This window comes from Aquarana catesbeiana, linkage group LG02 (genome assembly GCF_042186555.1).
Source record: "Aquarana catesbeiana isolate 2022-GZ linkage group LG02, ASM4218655v1, whole genome shotgun sequence".
Taxonomy (NCBI): domain Eukaryota; kingdom Metazoa; phylum Chordata; class Amphibia; order Anura; family Ranidae; genus Aquarana; species Aquarana catesbeiana.
In genome coordinates this window covers 542158600-542179065 of record NC_133325.1, presented here as the reverse complement: position 1 = coordinate 542179065, position 20466 = coordinate 542158600, and positions in this window count along the sequence as shown.

Below are 20466 nucleotides of genomic sequence, written 5' to 3'. Positions count from 1 at the left end.
CACAACAACTCCATGACTGTCTTGAATTGCCCAGACCTAAAAATGGCTGTCCACCAACGTTTACCATCCAACCTGACAGAACTGGAGAGGATTTGCAAGGAGGAATGGCAGAGGATCACCAAATCTAGGTGTGAAAAACTTGTTGCATCTTTCCCAAAATGACTCATGGCTGTATTAGATCAAAAGGGTGCTTCTACTAAATACTGTGCAAAGGGTCTGAATACTTAGGACCATGTGATATTTCAGTTTTTCTTTTTTAATAAATCTGCAAAAATGTCAACAATTCTGTGTTTTTCTGTCAATATGGGGTGCTGTGTGTACATTAATGAGGAAAAAAAATGAACTTAAATGATTTTAGCAAATGGCTGCAATATAACAAAGAGTGAAACATTTAAGGGGGTCTGAATACCAATGGGAAACAGATCCTCTAGCTGCTAGATACTATCAAGTCAGCGCTCGGTATATACATGCACAAAAATACATTTAATATAGCGATGCCACTTAAATAATATACAACTGAATTGGTCGTGCTCAATACAATTATTCACAACGACCGTACCCTGATGAGGTACCCGTTTATAATCAATATAAGCCTCTAGACAGAGACTATGATGATTACACGGAAGAATATGGTAATAGATATATTGTTCAGCATCCCTCTTATCACACTCCAAGATTCTCACATCCTTGACATAGGCCATCAGGATGGGATAGCCCTGATTATTACCCCCCAGGGCGATCACAACATCCTACTGAGGGTCCTCCACCATCTTCTTTTTTTCTGAAAGGCCCTCAAAAAAGCAAGTGGGGTGAAGAGAGGGACTAGAGGGGGGAGGACGTACCGATCAAAAAAGAAAAGTATAAAGGATGCTGGGATATTCAGTCTTATGCCGTGTACACATGGGCGGACTTTTCGACCGGACTGGTCCGACTGGACGAATCTGTCGGACAATCGGACCATGTGTGGGCTTCATTGGACCTGCAGCAGGCATTTTTGGTCGAAAATCAGACGGACTTTAGATTTGGAACATGTTTCAAATCTTTCCAATGGACTCGAGTCCGGTCGAAAAATCTGCTCGTCTGTATGCTAGTCCGACGAACGAAAACCAATGCTAGGGCAGCTATAGGATACTGGCTATCAACTTCCTTATTTTAGTCCGGTCGTACGTCATCACGTACAAATCCGTCGGACTTTGGTGTGATCGTGTGTAGGCAAGTCCGTTCGTTTGAAAAACCATCAGAAGTCCGTTGAAAGTCCGTCTGAAAGATCGTCAGACCTTTGATGCCGAAAAGTCCGCCCATGTGTACACGGCATTAGTGCTAAAATGCTTACTGACAATGAAAAATTTGTTTTAAATCATAGCTTAAAATTTGCCCCTGATAAACCTAAAATTTGGAGTATTTATCCATGTCCATAAATATATACAAAAGATTAATATCAAAAGATATTTTCTTTCACAGCCCCCGAGGTTGATTGAGGACCATACCAGAGGAGTTAGATGATCCGGATTATCAAATGCCTCGCTCTTCAACCCACCGGGACATGTACCTCCATCGATCTTGGTATTTAACCACTTCATACCCCGCCCATAGTCAAATGACGTCCGCAGGAGGGCTCTCCCATCTTGGGTGGGCGTCATATGACGTCCAAAGCTTCCCGCCCGCCGCGTCACTTGGGAGCTGGTACGTGTGCCCGGCGCCCGTGATGTCTGCCGGGCACCTGCGATGTCTGCCGGGCACCCGGGATTGGAGCCGGGATGTGGATCTGTGTGTGTAAACACACAGATCCACGTCCTGTCAGGGGAGAGGAGACCGATTGTGTGTTCCCAGTAGAGGAACACCGATCGTTCTCCTCCCCTTGTGAGTCCCCTCCCCCTAGAGTTAGAATCACTCCCTAGGTAATGCATTTAACCCCTTGATCGACCCCTAGTGTTAACCCCTTCCCTGCCAGTGACATTTATACAGTAATCAGTGCATTTTTTATAGCACTGATCACTGCATAAACGTGAATGGTCCCAAAATAGTCTCATAAGTGTCCGATATATCCGTTGCAATGTCACGGTCATGATAAAAATCGCAGATCGCCGCCATTACTAAATCTATTACCTATTTTGTAGACGCTATAATTTTTGCGCAAACCAATCAATATATGCTTATTGCGATATTTTTTACCAAAAATATGTAGAAGAAAACATATCGGCCTAAACTGAGGAGAATTTTTTTTTCTTAAATTTGGATATTTATTATTGCAAAAAGTAAAAAATATTGTGTTTTTTTCAAACTTGTCACTCTTCTTTTGTTTATAGTGCAAAAAATAGAAACCGCTGAGGTGATCAAATACTACCAAAAGAAAGCTCTATTTGTGGGGAAAAAAATTATAAAAAATTAATTTGGGTACAGTGTTGCATAACCACACAGTTGTCATTCAAAATGCGACAGTGCTGAAAACTGAAAAATGGCCTGGGCAGGAAGGGGGTGAAAATGCCCTGTATTGAAGTGGTTAAAGATCTTGTGTTGAAAGACATTGATAAACTTAAAAAAGATAGAAATAATTTTAGATTTTGTGAAGTTTTGAAATCCTTGGAAAATAGGAAGGATATTATCATCCGTCCGGCTGATAAAGGTGGTGAAATTGTGGTAATGGATAAAACAGCTTATGTAAAAGAAATGAATAAATCCTTTCTGATAGAGACACCTATAAGCCACTCCACAATGACCCCACCTTTAAGTATAAAATGGAACTGACCAAACTTATAGATGTAGGGTTTAAAGATAATCTACTCACTAAGAAAGAGAAGGTATATCTGGTTCCTTCGGCACCGAGGATTCCAGTTATATACTTTTTACCCAAAGTGCACAAAGACCCAGTTAAACCATGAGAAGACCTATCATCAGTGGGCTAGACTCTGTCACTTCAAGGATAGGCAAATTCATAGACGGCTTTTTACAGCCATTAGTCTCACAGACTCCATCTTTCATTAAAGATTCCACACAGGTCATTCAAACATTGGAGGCCATGGAGTGGAATGAGAGTTACATTATGACTACTGCTGATGTGGCTTCTCTCTACACCATATCACATAACGATGGGTTTGAGGCAGTAGATATGTATTTGAGGAGAGATAGAGATGTACTCTCTCCTCAAAGAAAATTTGTGTTAAGCCTACTCAGGTTTGCCATGTCTCATAATTATTCTGGTTTGGAGGATCCTTCTATCTTCAGAATAGAGGGGTCGCAATGGGTGCAAAGTTTGCACCGAGCATGACTAATCTGTTTATGGCTAAATGGGAGGAGGACGCCGTCTATGCCCTTAGGAGACCAGAATTGGTTTTCTAGGGTAGATATATAGACGTCCTCCTCCTATGGGATGGCAATATGATGTCATTGGCTGTATTCATGGAACAGCTTAATGATAATACGTTGGGCATTTCTCTGCAATATGAGGCCAGCCAGACAAATATCCCTTTTCAAGATTTAAACATCGAGATTAGAGAGAATACTTTTAACATTTCTACCTACTTTAAAAGTACTGATAGAAATTGGTATATAGTGCAGAGTAGTTGCCATCACCCTACATGGCTAAAATCAGTACTTGAGTCAGTTCATTCGCTTGAAACTGTACTATGAAAAAGGATTTATTCGAACAAGCTTCTTCCTTAAAAAATAAATTCATTGATAAGGACTACCTTCCTGGTGATTTGGATAAAGTTATTGGTGAGGTGGCTAACATGGATAGAGCTGTGATGCTGAAAGGCAGAGATAAAGTACGTGAGAATGATCATAATGTTTCCATGGTCACCACATATTCTCACCAATATTATGACTTAAAATTTTTTTTTGAAAACATTGGGCAGTTTTAAAAAATGATAGAGTGTTGGGCCCTCTCCTGCCAGACCGCCCACAAGTAGTATTTAGAGGAGTTCCTCCCCTTAAACTTTGAGTAGCACCTAACATTCTAGATGCTCCCAATTTTTTTTTTTTTTTTTTCAGAAAACAAAAGGTTTCTATCCATGTTGCAAATGTGCTGTCTGCCATCTTAATAGAAACAAAGATAGAAAAATTTGCCGATTTAAATCTAATGTTACATTGAAAGAGTATGATATTCATACATTCATCACCTGCACGTTTCAAAACGTGTTTTACATGTTAACCTGTCCGTGCGGTCTACAATATGTGGGCTGCACGGTTAGGGCTATGAACGTTAGAATAAAAGAACATGTGGCTAACATCAAAAAGGGGTTTCCTAAACATACTGTTTCCCGTCATTTCCTGTCACAACAAAAATCCAGGGGGTACTACATTCACAGCTGTTGATAGGTTTACACCACATAGGTGTGGGAGTGTCGCTAAGAGACATATCCCGTATAAAAACCTGCTGGATTTATTATTCAAAATGCTACACACCATTCAGATTAAATGTAGATTGGGACGTGAATAGCTTCATTCAGAACAGTTTAGGAATATTAATTACACTTATAGAGTTGATTGCATACCCTCAGTACAAGGGTGGCAATAGGTAGTGGTAGCAATAGCAATGAGTCATGTTTTAAGATAGTTTGATGGGTGATAGTTTAGTAAACGTCCACTAGGGGCGCTTGGTTTCTTAAAGAGTATAGTTTTTTATACATTATTTAATAAATGTATTCGCATTTATTTTGAGTCCCCTCCCCCTAGAGTTAGAATCACTCCCTAGGTAATGCATTTAACCCCTTGATCGACCCCTAGTGTTAACCCCTTCCCTGCCAGTGACATTTATACAGTAATCAGTGCATTTTTTATAGTATTGATCACTGCATAAATGTGAATGGTCCCAAAATAGTCTCATAAGTGTCCGATGTATCCGCTGCAATGTCACGGTCATGATAAAAATCGCAGATCGCCGCCATTACTAAATCTATCACCTATTTTGTAAACGCTATAATTTTTGCGCAAACCAATCAATATACGCTTATTGCGATATTTTTTACCAAAAATATGTAGAAGAATACATATCGGCCTAAACTGAGGAGAAATTTTTTTTTTCTTAAATTTGGATATTTATTATTGCAAAAAGTAAAAAATATTGTGTTTTTTCAAACTTGTCACTCTTCTTTTGTTTATAGCACAAAAAATAGAAACCGCGGAGGTGATCAAATACTACCAAAAGAAAGCTCTATTTGTAGGGAAAAAAATTATAAAAAATTAATTTGGATACAGTGTTGCATAACCACGCAGTTGTCATTCAAAATGCGACAGTGCTGAAAACTGAAAAATGGCCTGGGCAGGAAGGGGGTGAAAATGCCCTGTATTGAAGTGGTTAAAGATCTTGTGTTGAAAGACATTGATAAACTTAAAAAAGATAGAAATAATTTTAGATTTTGTGAAGGTTTGAAATCCATGGAAAATAGGAAGGATATTATCATCCGCCCAGCTGATAAAGGTGGTGAAATTGTGGTAATGGATAAAACAGCTTATGTAAAAGAAATGAATAAAATCCTTTCTGATAGAGACACCTATAAGCCACTCCACAATGACCCCACCTTTAAGTATAAAATGGAACTGACCAAACTTATAGATGTAGGGTTTAAAGATAATCTACTCACTAAGAAAGAGAAGGTATATCTGGTTCCTTCGGCACCGAGGATTCCAGTTATATACTTTTTACCCAAAGTGCACAAAGACCCAGTTAAACCATGAGAAGACCTATCATCAGTGGACTAGACTCTGTCACTTCAAGGATAGGCAAATTCATAGACGGCTTTTTACAGCCATTAGTCTCACAGACTCCATCTTTCATTAAAGATTCCACACAGGTCATTCAAACATTGGAGGCCATGGAGTGGAAAGAGAGTTACATTATGGCTACTGCCGATGTGGCTTCTCTCTACACCATATCACATAACGATGGGTTTGAGGCAGTAGATATGTATTTGAGGAGAGATAGAGATGTACTCTCTCCTCAAAGAAAATTTGTGTTAAGCCTACTCAGGTTTGCCATGTCTCATAATTATTCTGGTTTGGAGGATCCTTCTATCTTCAGAATAGAGGGGTCGCAATGGGTGCAAAGTTTGCACCGAGCATGACTAATCTGTTTATGGCTAAATGGGAGGAGGACGCCGTCTATGCCCTTAGGAGACCAGAATTGGTTTTCTGGGGTAGATATATAGACATCCTCCTCCTATGGGATGGCAATATGATGTCATTGGCTGTATTCATGGAACAGCTTAATGATAATACGTTGGGCATTTCTCTGCAATATGAGGCCAGCCAGACGAATATCCCTTTTCTAGATTTAAACATCGAGATTAGAGAGAATACTTTTAACATTTCTACCTACTTTAAAAGTACTGATAGAAATTGGTATATAGTGCAGGGTATGTGCCATCACCCTACATGGCTAAAATCAGTACTTCAGTCAGTTCATTCGCTTGAAACTGTACTATGAAAAAGGATTAATTCGAACAAGCTTCTTCCTTAAAAAATAAATTCATTGATAAGGACTACCCTCCTGGTGATTTGGATAAAGTTATTGGTGAGGTGGCTAACATGGATAGAGCTGTGATGCTGAAAGGCAGAGATAAAGTACGTGAGAATGATCATAATTTTTCCATGGTCACCACATATTCTCACCAATATTATGACTTAAAAATTTTTTTTGAAAACATTGGGCAGTTTTAAAAAATGATAGAGTGTTGGGCCCTCTCCTGCCAGACCGCCCACAAGTAGTATTTAGAGGAGTTCCTCCCCTTAAACTTTGAGTAGCACCTAACATTCTAGACGCTCCCAATAGAGTTTATTTTTTTCAGAAAACAAAAGGTTTCTATCCATGTTGCAAATGTGCTGTCTGCCATCTTAATAGAAACAAAGATAGAAAAATTTGCCGATTTAAATCTAATGTTACATTGAAAGAGTATGATATTCATACATTCATCACTTGCACGTTTCAAAACGTGTTTTACATCTTAACCTGTCCATGCGGTCTACAATATGTGGGCCGCACGGTTAGGGCTATGAACGTTAAAATAAAAGAACATGTGACTAACATCAAAAAGGGGTTTCCTAAACATACTGTTTCCCATCATTTCCTGTCACAACAAAAATCCAGGGGGTACTACATTCACAGCTATTGATAAGTTTACACCACATTGGCGTGGGAGTGTCGCTAAGAGAGATATCCCGTATAAAAACCTGCTGTATTTATTATTCAAAATGCTACACACCATTCAAATTCAGATTAAATGTAGATTGGGACATGAATAGCTTAATTAAGAACAGTTTAGGAATATTAATTACACTTATAGAGTTGATTGTACACCCTCAGTACAAGGTTGGCAATAGGTAGTGGTAGCAATAGCAATGACTCATGTTTTAAGATAGTTTGATGGGTGATAGTTTAGTAAACGTCCACTAGGGGCGCTTGGTTTCTTAAAGAGTATAGTTTTTTATACATTATTTAATAAATGTATTCGCATTTTGTGATCCCTCATTTAAGATGTGTGTATCCTTAAGCCATTTGTATATATATATTATCTATGTGGCATTGCATATATGTGCACTCAGTGTTTTTATTGTACTTGTTTATTGGAATTTTATATATGTTTTAATACATTACATCATGACTTATGTGATCCTCCTACAAATTAGTTTTGTATCCTTATGCCATTTGTATAATATTTAAACGGCATCACTATAATAACTGTATTTTTTGTGCATTTATATACCTAGCACTGACATGGTATATCTAGCAGCTAGAGGATCTGTTTCCCATTGGAGTATCTGCCCGGGGGCTCCTCCTCTGCCTCTCGCATCTGAGAGGCATTTCCTCTGTATGAAACCCAGGCGCAGGATGGGATGCGTTCTAGTAGAGTATTTACGAGTTTTCACGTCATCCTGGGGGTTCATTCCTCTGTGATTCATGTCACCTGGTGACACACTTAAAAGAGCGTGCTTGTGTGGTAGAGCCACGCCTTTAATGATATCCATTTGGATGAAACATGTCAGGCTGGCTATGAGACACAAGCAAGCTGAATGCCGCGGCTGTTTTCTTTTATGATGATCGTACTTATTGACTGTACATGTTGCTACAATAAATCCTTTCACACGTGAGATGGGCTTCACTATATGCTGCTTTATTTCCACTTGTTTTACCATTTATTATCAGTGTTAAGGGGGTTGAAGGTGAATTTATCGCGGAGAGTCGAACGATGGACGCGGGTGTCATCACGAAATTCACGTAGTTCCTTTCATATGTGTTACGTCCCAGGGGGAGGGACTTCGGCGGTGTCCAGAGCGCAGAGGGAGTTATGCTCAGTTGCCAATCCAGACCAGTGAATGCTTCCTCCCAGTGGTTTTTGCATCTTGACACAGCACCTTCTACCCTTGCGAGGGGAAAAAGCGCTTGTGACCTATCTGTTAATTCAAGGGTCCACGCGATGAGGTGAGCTGCTAGCATCTTCATTGGTGGAGGTTGACATGGAATCACATATGATTGTATTTAGAAGCACTTATTGGACACTATTTTTTTGGTGCTCGTATCTTCTGCAACTTATCAACTTTATGAACTCTAACAATTTTAGTGTATTTGTTATATTGCGCTGCACTGCCTTTATTATATTCATGTATGGGATTTGATATTTTTTATAACTGCTTTTTATATGGTTTTAATTGCGCTGATTGATTTTTCCTTTATATTTACTCATATCATTTTATCACAATTTAGCAGCAATTATGGAGGTTTTCCAATATTTGGAAAAATGGGAGGTCAAAATAGGGGAAATTTTCTCAAGAAACCAATCTACAGAACAGGTTAATGATTTGGCTTATTCGTTCAGAAAATTAGGGCATATTTTTCAGAAAAAAAGTTTAAACTTGGTGGGATATCACATTCTTTGAGCAATATCAAGCTGCTAAATTCAAACCTAGATGTCTTTGTGGGATTTGCCCCCAAATGATGGCTTATTGGATGAAAAATCCATGAAGGAATGGGGTGATAATTTTATTAAAAAGGTTTAGAGTTGCTTGACTTTTTACTTTTGCGTAAACAAAGGAAAATGAAAGTCTTAGAATCGCAGATCATAGAACCCCATAAAGAAATCTATCTAATGAAAAAGAAAACGTTTATTAGGGATTTAGATGATTTTAGCAACGGTAACATATTTAAATGGCAGCTTAATAGTAATCATTCTAATCCTGTCCCTGATAAAGTTTCCAATCGGGGAGTTGTTGACTCGCCTTTACCAACTCCAAGAGGGAACTCTGTTCATGTATATGAGTTCCCTGAACACGAGGGCTATCATACTCCTTGGAGAGATTATCAAGTGGTTAGAGGAAACAACCGGAGAGGGAGAAACAGAAGGGGTAGAGGCATAGGCATGCACAGGGGTTGTGCCAGGTGTGCCTGGGCACACCCTAATCACTATGTGCAGTGCCGATTCCCCCTACTGCCAGGACTTCCCTCCATGTTGTGCCCCCCTCCTTCAGTGCTGCTGGTTTCCCTCCTGTCCTCTCCTCCCGGCTGTTGCAGGGGATGTTTCAGGATAGAGAGCTAAGGAATGGGCCAGTTAATATGTTATTTACCGGCCCCTACTTTTCCAAATGAACACACTATCTCACTGTAAACTGTGTTTACTATGCTTCAGTTTGTGAATGAACAGGAAGCCATTTAGCACAGAGCACTTCCCTTTTATTTAGTTGAACGGGATGAACTAGTGTCTTTTTTTTAACCAGGTTGTAACGATGTGGCTTCACAGAGCCTGGGGACCTGTCATTTACTGTCCAGAACAGCTACGGCTGCAGTGAAAGGCATGTGTGTTTGAGCTTTGGGGTGCACACCCTAATGCAATAGGCTGCGCATGCCTATGAGTAGAGGTAGGAGAGGTGGATAACAACAATCTGTAACCAGGAATAATTCAAAATATTCGTCTCCCTATAATTATGAGTCTTCCCGTAATTGGGACTATAACCATCAGTACTCTGAACCTCGTATCAACTATCCATAAGGGAAGACCACAATACCCAAGAGGTGGACAAGTTCCCATTTCTAATAGGTTTGCACCCCTACAGAATCATGCTTCCTTTGAAGGGGGGGATTTTTCAGGGGCACAGAGCGGCCCAGGGAGGGGACCTCCACCGCACCAGCTGAATACAGGGGACTGGTGGAGACATTCCCCTCAACAAACACCCCAAGAAATTGATCAGTTGCACAAAAGAAAAGAAAGAGAGGAAGGAGAGGGGGTAGGAGAATACAAAAGTACAAAACCCCATTAGGGACAGGGAGTTATGATTTGAATAGCATTGCACTGAATGATGATGAGATGAGTGTTTTAGACAGAGGGTTAACATTTGCTCCCACACGGAACCTTAATAAATTTCAGACATATGTGAACATACACAAATATATTAGAACCTTAATATTAAAAAATACTTTATTTCTAATCCTATTAGAAGTTCAGTGGCTGTTGAGGGTGTCCAATCGACTCTCTGCAATAAATCCACCTTCAACCCCCTTAACACTAATAATAAATATTTGGAGGTCTTCAGGAATATGGTGTTTAATGATTTGGATGGGTTAAACGTGTGGAAAGTGGTTGACCCTTAGTATATCAGAAATGGTATGGAGTCACTGGAGAATCAGAAGGAAATTATCATATGTTCTGCCGATAAGGGAGGGGGTCTAGTTGTTTTGGATAAAACCTATTACCAGGCATAGATGGGTCACTTGTTAAGTGACCATGACACATATAAGCTTTTGAATAAAGATCCTATGTTGGAATTTAAAGATGAATTGCATATGTTAGTGGAGGGAGGTATGAATAAGGGTGTCCTTACTAAGAAGGAGGTGGCTTATTTAAACCCTTTGCTTTGCAGATTGCCCATAATATATTGTTTACCCAAAATACACAAAGATAGTGTTAACCCTCCGGGTAGGCCTATTGTCAATGGGATTGACTCAGTTTCCTCTGGAGTGGGACAATACAGTGCCTTGCAAAAGTATTCACACCCCTTGGCTTTTTACCAAGTTTGTTACATTACAGCCTTTAGTTCAATGTTTTTTTTAAATCTGAATTATATGTGATGGATCAGAACACAATAGTCTAAGTTGGTGAAATAAAATTAGAAAAATATATACATAAACTATTTTTCAGAAATAAAAAACTGATAATTGCCATGTGTGTATGTATTCACCCCTTTGTTCTGGTGCAACTAATTACCTTCAGAAGTCATATAATTAGTGAAATGATGTCCACCTGTGTGCAATCTAAGTGTCACATGATATGTCATTACATATACACACCTTTTTGAAAGGCCCCAGAGGCTGCAACACTTAAGTAAGAGGCACTACTAACCAAACACTGCCATGAAGACCAAGGAACTCTCCAAACAAGTAAGGGACAATGTTGTTGAGAAGTAAAAGTCAGGGTCAGGTTATAAAAAAATAGCAAAATCTTTGATGATCCCTAGATGCACCATCAATTCTATCATAATGAAATGGAAAGAACATGGCACAACAGCAAACCTGCCAAGAAACAGCCACACACCAAAACTCTTGGACCGGGCAAGGAGGGCATTAATCAGAGAGGCAGCACAGAGACCTAAGGCAATCCTGGAGGAGCTGCAGAGTTCCACAGCAGAGACTGGAGTATCTGTACATAGGACGACAATAAGCCGTACGCTCCATAGAGTTGGGCTTTATGGCAGAGTTGTCAGAAGAAAGCCATTGTTTTCAGCAAAGAACAAAATGTTTTGAGTTTGCGAAAAAGGCATGATGGGAGACTCCCAAAATGTATGGGAGGAAGGTGCTCTGGTCTGATGAAACTAAAATTAAACTTTTTGGCCATCAAAGAAAACTCTATGTCTGGCACAAACCCAACACATCACATCACCCAAAGAACACATCCCCACAGTGAAACATGGTGGTGGCAGCATCATGCTGTGGGGATGTTTTTTCAGCAGTCGGGACTAGGAAACTGGTCAGAGTTGAGGGAAAGATGGATAGTGCTAAATACAGGGAGGGATATTCTTGAGCAAAACCTGTACCACTCTGTGTGTGATTTGAGGCTAGGAAGGAGGTTCACCTTCCAGCAGGACAATGAAACCAAACACACTGCTAAAGCAACACGAGTGGTTTAAGGGAAAACATGTAAATGTGTTGGAATGGCCTAGTCAAAGCCCATACCTCAATCCAATAGAAAATCTGTGGTCAGAATTAAAGATTGCTGTTCACAAGCACAAACCATCCAACTTGAAGGAGCTGGAGCAGTTTTGCAAGGAGGAATGGGCAAAAATCCCAATGGTAAGATGTGGCAAGCTCATAGAGACTTATACAAAGGGACTTGGAGCTGTGATAGCAACAAAAGGTGGCTCTACAAAGTATTGACTTTAGGGGGGTGAATAGTTATGAGCATTTACTTTTTCTGTTATTTTGTCCTATTTGTTGTTTGCTTCACAAAAAAAAAATCTTCAAAGTTGTGGGCATATTCTGTAAATTAAATGATGCAAATCCTCAAGCAATCCATGTTAATTCCAGGTTGTGAGGCAACAAAACACAAAAAATGCCAAGGAGGTGAATACTTTTGCAAGACACTGTGTATCAATTCCTTCCTGCAGCGTTTTTTTTTTATTAAGACAGATGCTTTTCTCAAAGATACTAAACATATCATTCAGATATTAGAAGCTCTTAAATGTTCATCATCAAGTATCCTTGTCACAGCTGACATCAGCTCTTTGTACACTGTCATTGGACATGAGGATGCTATTGCATTGGTCCAGTGGGCTTTATCCTCTTCAGATCTCTCTAGGAAACATAAAATGTTCCTATTAAGTAGTCTGAATTTCTGTCTATCCAGAAATGATTTCTGGTATGAAAGACAGTTCTATTTACAGACTAGAGGGGTGGTGATGGGAGCCCGTTTTGCTCCCAGTGTGGCTAATTTATTTATGGCCCACTGGGAGGAGGAGGCGGTGTTTAAACATCGCCCCCCCGAGCTTGTCTGTTAAAGGAGATTTATTGATGATCTCATCTTGATCTGGGAATGTGATAAGTCCAGTTTGGATTTGTGTCAGAAACCATGAATCAGACCGAGACAGAAGTACAGTTAATTACACATGTTTAATAATAATAAAAAGGTAAACAGAGAAAGCGTAGTCAATACATAGCCAGAGTTCAGTAACCAGATCGGGTAATCAGCCAATGCCAATATCAGAGAGCCAGAGATCAACGTAGTAGTACAGCAAGCAGGATCAGGAGCCAGAAGAGATGTCAGCTGAGCAAGTCTTCAACAGGAATGCAGGAGAAAGTCTCAGAGATGTGACCAAAAGTGAAGGCAGAGATGAAGTGAGCTGGACGGCTTTAAGTAGGCAGGACTGATGAGCTGATCATCAACAGCTGAGTCACTGTGGAGAGAAAGGATCTGGCAATTAGCAGACAGCTGAGTGGCCAGCTCAGAGAAGGAAGGGCTGAGCCCAGCCCTGACAATGTATTCATTCAGACATTGAAAAGTAACATCAAAAATGTCCAGTTAACATGGAATGTCAGTTTAGAACGCAGTCTTTCTGGACTTAGAGATTTTTAAAGATAACAATCATTTTCGGATGTGCAATTATTTTAAACCGACCGATCGGAATGCCTACATACCCCAGGAGAATTGCCACCATAGAGTATGGTTGTACAATATCCCCAGGGGTCAGTTGATTAGGCTCAGACACAATTGCACTTGTGAAGAGGATTATGTCCCTCAGTCTCTCCTCTAGATTTCGGCAGAAGGGGTATGTTAAAACAACCCTTGAGGGAGAGATAGAGCGAGTGCGAACTATGGATAGACAGGTGTTGGTATCTAACCAGAATAGGGAAACTAACAATAGTGTTTCAAATTTTAAAATGATATTGGACTATAATGTTCAATATAAACATTTAAAAAAAAATAGTCCAAAAAAATTGGCCCATACTTAAACAAGAAAAAGTATTAGGCCCTCTGTTACCGTTACAACCTCAATTTATTTACAACAAAGCTCTGTCATTGCGTGATTTTTTAGCTCCAGGAGTCATTGATCCCCCGAAACAGTCTGAAAATCTGATATTTTCATTCCTCACTGGTTTCTATGCCTGCGGGTGGTGTACCGCCTGCATACATTCAAACGTTAACACCAAAAAGCAGAAAGAGTTTTTAGCCTCTGTGACTTGATAAAAAGTATAAAGTACAACAATTGATAACATGTGCTACAATTGGTGTTGTGTATATGCTTGAATGCAATTGAGATCTGCAATACATGATGGCCGCGGCCTGATGTTTTATAATTTGATAATTTTATATATTTTTCATAATCCAATTAATTCTAGTTATATTTTTTTATACACCAACTAATCATAGTTCAATTTTAACTTTTTTTAGTTATATTAATTGGATATGTATCTATTTGGAGATGTGGTAAAAATGATTTTTCTATCTTAAAATGTTATTAAAGCGGAGTTCCACCCAAAAATGGAACTTCCGCTTTAAGGAAAGGTGACCCCCTGACATGCCACATTTGGTATGTCATTTTTTTTGGGGGGGAGCGTAAACCCTCTTTTTAGAGGGTTCCAGCTCCCACTTCCTCCTGGCTCACCCATGGCGCCGGAAGGAAGATCACCTCTCCCCCCTCCCTCTTGGCAATCATCTGGGACATGTCACATGTCCCAGATGATTGCCTGGCCAGTCACAGCGTGGCTGTGAAGCCACAGCCAGGCGCCCACAGTGACAGTGTCAGCGCCACAGAGAGGAGGACAGTTAAGTGTCCGATTATTAAAAGTCAGCAGCTGCAGTATTTGTAGCTTCCCTGCTGCTATAGCCCACAGGCTTGGGCCCTCTAATCTAATCTACTTTTATGTTTTTTTTTAAATTGGAACTCCACTTTAAGATGTATATGTTCATATATAACTGTGTATTTTGCACTTTATAAGTCCTGTCAGGTTATGCTGGTGCGGACTCCTTTTTTACCATTGAGGGATGATACCTGTGGACACTTCCTGGCTGGTTCTGGGAGATTACAGAGTCACCTTGGTGATAGATCATGTGATAGGTGTCTCAGCGTCTATGGTCACCATCCCACACTATATTAAGCGGGTGAATTGCGTCATTCCGTATCCGTGACAAAGTTCCGCCCCCTGGCACGTAACGCACATGGAAGGAACTACGTGAATTTCGTAATGTCACCTGCATCCATCGTTGATCCTCGTGGTTTATGTATCTTATGCCTGTTCACCAAGCACCGAGTCTCAGTGGTATGTTTATAAGTGGAATCTTCTCTTATTCTCTTCTCACTAATAAAATGATTGTATATGTAGAGAGCACTATATATTCCTGTTTTTATTGCATGTATGCTGTGAATCAGGGCCCTGTGTCCTGAGCGCAGAGCGAGTTATCCTCATTTGCCAATCCAGACCAGTGAATGCTTCCTCCCAGTGGTTTTTGCATCTTTGACACAGCATCTTCTAGCCTTTTGACGGAACAAGCGCTTGTGACCCATCTGTTATTCAAAGGTCCACGCAATGAGGTGAGCTGCTATCATCTTCATTGGTGGAGGTTGACATGGAATCACATATGATTGTATTTAGAAGCACTTATTGGACACTATTTTTTTGTGCTTGTGTGTTCTATAACTTATCAACTTCATGAACTCTAGTTAACAATTTTAGTGTATCTGTTTTATTGCCTTTATTGTATTCATGTATGGGATTTGATATTTTTGACCCTTAGTGTCCAGCTGCTTTTTATATGGTTTTAATTGCGCTGATTGATTTTTTCTTTACATTATTACCACTCACTGATTGGTTGCTAGAGGTTACTGCACAACATTACCTCTCACCCATTGGTTGCCAGGGGTTACTGTACATCAGTACCAGTCACTCATTGGTTGCTAGAGGTTACTGCAAATTATTATTGCTCACTGATTGGTTGTTAGAGGCTACTGCACATCATTACTGCCAACTGATTGGTTGATAGAGATTTCTTCATATTATTACCACTCACTGGTTGCTAGAGATTACTGCACATCATTACTAGTCACCCATTGGTTGCTAGAGGTTACTTCAAACCATTACTGCTCACTGATTGGTTGCTAGAGGTTACTGCACATCATTACTGCAAACTAATTGGCTGCTAGAGATTACAGCATATTAATACCACTCACTGGTTGCTAGAGGTTACTGCACAACATTACCACTGATTGGTTGCTAGAGGTTATTGTACATCATTACTGCTAACTGATTGGTTGCTACACATCATTACTGCTAAATAATTGCTGCGAGAGCCATAATTGGTCAAAGGCAGGGTGCCTTTGGCCAATCATGACTCAGGGGGACTAAGTCCACGCCCCACACTATATAAGGCTGCTTACATAGTGGCCATGTATAGTGTGTGGAAGGAGATACATTCAGCTAGATTAGAGGGCCAAAGCCTGTGGGCTGTAGCAGCAGGGAAGCTGCAAAAGAGAGAGTGCTAACAGAGGTATGACATATGTATATAAAACCAGGGACACTGTTACATGGTCAGCAGGACCAAGGCACAAAGCCTCAGCAGTGGTGCTGCTAAAGAGAGCCAGGAGGTTGAATTGTACTTAATTTTTGCATTGATAGTGGAAACCCCTGTGTGGGCAATCATTTTGTTGGACATTTTCTTTCCTTTTTCTGCAATAAAAGTGGGCCAACAAGCCTTTAAATGACACAACTGGTATGGCCTCCACTGACTGGTGAGCTCTAAACTAAAGCTAAACAATCCCCAAACATTACAACTGGTGTTTCAGATGCGGGCATGATGGTGGAGTTTCCAGATCCTTGCATGTTATACCAGTGAGATGTTGCCAGAAACTGCCTGTGCTCTGCAGTGTATGCAGCAGGTGTTGCACCTGGAAGGAAGAGATAGTACTTCTGTTGTTGTTCTGTGCAGTGGAGTGACTGCGATTATGTCAAGTATGTCCAGAGAAGAGAGTCCACCAGTGTTTGAATCATCTGTGGACTGGTGCAAGCAGGATTTGGCAGAGTTAAGCCAAGCCAAAGAAGAAGGCAAGCCAAGCTTCAAGGAGAGAGCTGCTGGATGTCCATACCTGGGAGAGGTGCCCATGGCAATGCAGCTGCAGTTAAACCATTAGCTGTTGTAAAAAATGTGAATGTGTCAGGGCTTGAGATAGGGTCAAGCAGAGAAAAATCTATGCTATATGCAAGAAGAAAGGGTGACCAGAGGCGAGGACGGAGAGTGGTTGCTCATAGCAACACAAAGGAGGCCAGTCAAGAGGGTTATGGCAAGTGACTTCAGGAGGAGCCAATACAGTGCATTGGAGAGAGCTAGCAAAGCTCAGTTGGGAGAGTGAGGTCTCCCATGGTGACGAGAGTAAAAGTTTTGTCTGGAAGGAGGAGCTACAGTGGATATTTGGCTCAGCATCCCCACAAAAAGGCCTGTGAATTCCTGCCAGCTGGGAGTCACCAGGAAGGAATCTCTCTGGAAGCAAGGTGTGTTACTCTTGTAGAGCGGGAGGATTTTCGTTTTATCTCTGGAGTTAATCCCCTTTTAATGCATGCCAATTTTCTGTTTGCTTTGTTAGCAGCAGCTTGGCATTGCATGCCGTTGCTGAGCCTGTCATCTACTAGAACCCCCAGGTCCTTTTCCATCCCAGTTTTCCCCCAGAGGTTCTCCCCCCAGTGTATAGATTGCATTCATATTTTTGCCACCCAAATGCATTATTTTATATTTTTCTACATCAAATCTCATTTGCCATGTAGTTGCCCACCCCATTAATTTGTTCAGATCTTTTTGCAAGGTTTTCACATGCTGTGGAGAAGTTATTGCCCTGCTTAGCTTAGTATCCGCAAATACAGAGACTGAACTGTTTACCCCATCCTCCAGGTCGTTTATGAACAACTTAAATAGGATTGATCCCAGCACAGAACCCTTGGGAACCAACTACCCACCCCTGACCATTCTGAGTGCTCTCCATTTATCACCACTCTCTGAACTCGCCCTTGTAGCCAGTTTTCAATCCATGTACTCACCCTATGGTCCATGCCACCGGACCTTATTTTGTACAATAAACGTTTATGGGGAACTGTGTCAAATGCTTTTGCAAAATCCAGATACACCACATCTACGGCCTTCCTTTATCTAGATGGCAATTCACCTCCTCATAGAAGGTTAATATATTAGCTTGGCAAGAACAATTCTCCATGAATCCATGCTAATTACTGCTAATGTGTCAGGACTGGGCTCAGCCCTTCCTTCTCTGAGCTGGCCACTCAGCTGTCGGCTAATTGCCAGCTCCCATCTCTCTCCACAGTTACCCAGCTGTTGTTGATTCTGCTCGTCAGTCCTGCCTACTTAAAGCCGTCCAGCTCACTTGATCTCTGCCTTCGCCTTTGTCAACATCACAGAGACTTTCTCCTGCGTTCCTGTTGAAGACTTGCTCGATTGACGTTCCTTCTGGCTCCTGATCCTGCTTTCTGTACTACTACATTTATCTCTGGCTCTCTGACATTTGCTTGGCTGACTACCCGATCCGGTTACTGAACTCTGGCTTGTTTTGACTACGTTTACTCTGTTGACCTTATTATTATTAAACAAGTGTGATTTAACCATACTTCTGTCTCGATTCATGGTTACTGATAGTAGGCGAAGGCCATGAATTCAGAAGATACAGTCAATCCACTTGTTGGTAATATTTTTTCCAGATTGGATGAGCAAGATCACCGCATGGATCAGTTTGCCATAGCATTACAAACACTCCTGAGTAGCACAGCTCACCTGGAAACTCCCATTGTGGCTGCTCCAGTACAACCTGAGTTGCAGGCTGTCCCTGCTGCTGCGCCAGTCTCTGTGCAGGCACCCGCCTCGAGTATTACCTCTATAAGAGGTATGTCTGCTTCCCCAGCGATTTGGGGGCGATCCAATTCAATGCAGAGGGTTTCTCAACCAGGTTGAGATTTACTTTAAGATGCTGCCCCAGACGTTTCCCACGGACAGAAGCAAAGTAGGTTTCATGATATCTTTGCCTTCGGAGAGAGCCTTGGCCTGGGCAAACCCTCTATGGAGGATGCAAAAACCTGTTGTCTTGAGTTACCCTGACTTTGTGCCTTCCTTTAAAAGGGCATTTGACGATCTCGCACGCTCCGTTTCTGCTGCCAAGTACCTCATGTCCATCAAACAGAGTACGAGAACTGTTGCCGACTACGCCATTGAATTCTGTACTCTGGCAACAGAGGTTGCTCGGAACAATGAGGCCCTTGTGCCTGCTTTTTCTCATGGTTTCTCAGATTCCATCAAGGATGAGATAGCAGCCGAGCTGGAGAGGTTGATCACGTTTGCCGTCCTCATTGACTCCAGACTCAGAGAAAGACTCTCTTTTAAGGAGCGTTTGCGGAAGCCTCCTGTACGTTTGCCTCCGAGCTTTGCAGTCCCACCCATGCCTCCCTCACCTCCCATGCCTCCTGGTACGGAGTTGGTCAGTGAAGATGAACCCATGCACTTGGGCTTCACGCGTCTCTCTGTGGATGAGAGAGCCTTTAGGAGGAGGGAGAGGTTGTGCCTTTATTGTGGCCAGGTAGGTCACTTTTTGAAGTCTTGTCCTACCAGTCCAGGGAACGCCCGAACCTTGAGGTCCTGTCATGGACAGACCTTAGGTGGCGTTGTTTCGTCCCCAGTTATCCAGAAGGATAAGCCCCTGGTTTTGGCTACCCTGTCTTGGGCTGAGTTGTCCATCGAGATACAGGCTCTAATCAACTCTGGGGCTGCAGGCCTGTTCATTGATGCTGCCTTTGTATCGCAGCACTCAATTCTGCTGCAGCTGTGTGAAACTCCACTTGCCATTGAGGCTCTTGACGGGAGACCTCTACAGCCTGCCCACGTGACTCATGAGACAGTTCCGTTGTCCATGGCCGTAGGGGCTGTTCACCATGAGATAATCCAATTCCAAGTTATTTCCTCACCTAGGTTCCCGTTGGCTATTGGCTATCCTTGGTTACAGAGGCACAACCCCTCTTTTGATTGGCTCCGTGATAAGGTTCTCTCCTGGTCACCACAACGCAGTGAGACATGCTTCCAGAAGGTAGGGAAGGTCCTGTGCACCTCTTCACTCTCCTCCCTGCTGGAGGAGTACCGCGATTTTAGCAATGTCTTTGACAAAGGTCAAGCCAGTAGTTTGCCTCCACACCGGCCTTATGATTGCGCAATTGACCTTCAACCTGGTGCCATACCCCCTCGTGGCCGGGTTTACCCTTTGTCGTTGTTGGAGGATAAGGCCATGGAGAAGTATGTTGCAGAAGCACTTTCTCGAGGTTTCATCCACAAATCCTCGCCTCCTGCTGGTGCTGGTTTCTTCTTTGTGAAGAGGAAGAGCGGTGAACTGAGACCTTGTATTGATTATAGGGGTCTCAATCATTTCACGATTAAGAATGCCTACCCGATTCCATTGATCACAGAGTTATTTGACCGCCTCAAGGGAGCAACGGTTTTCACGAAGCTTGATTTG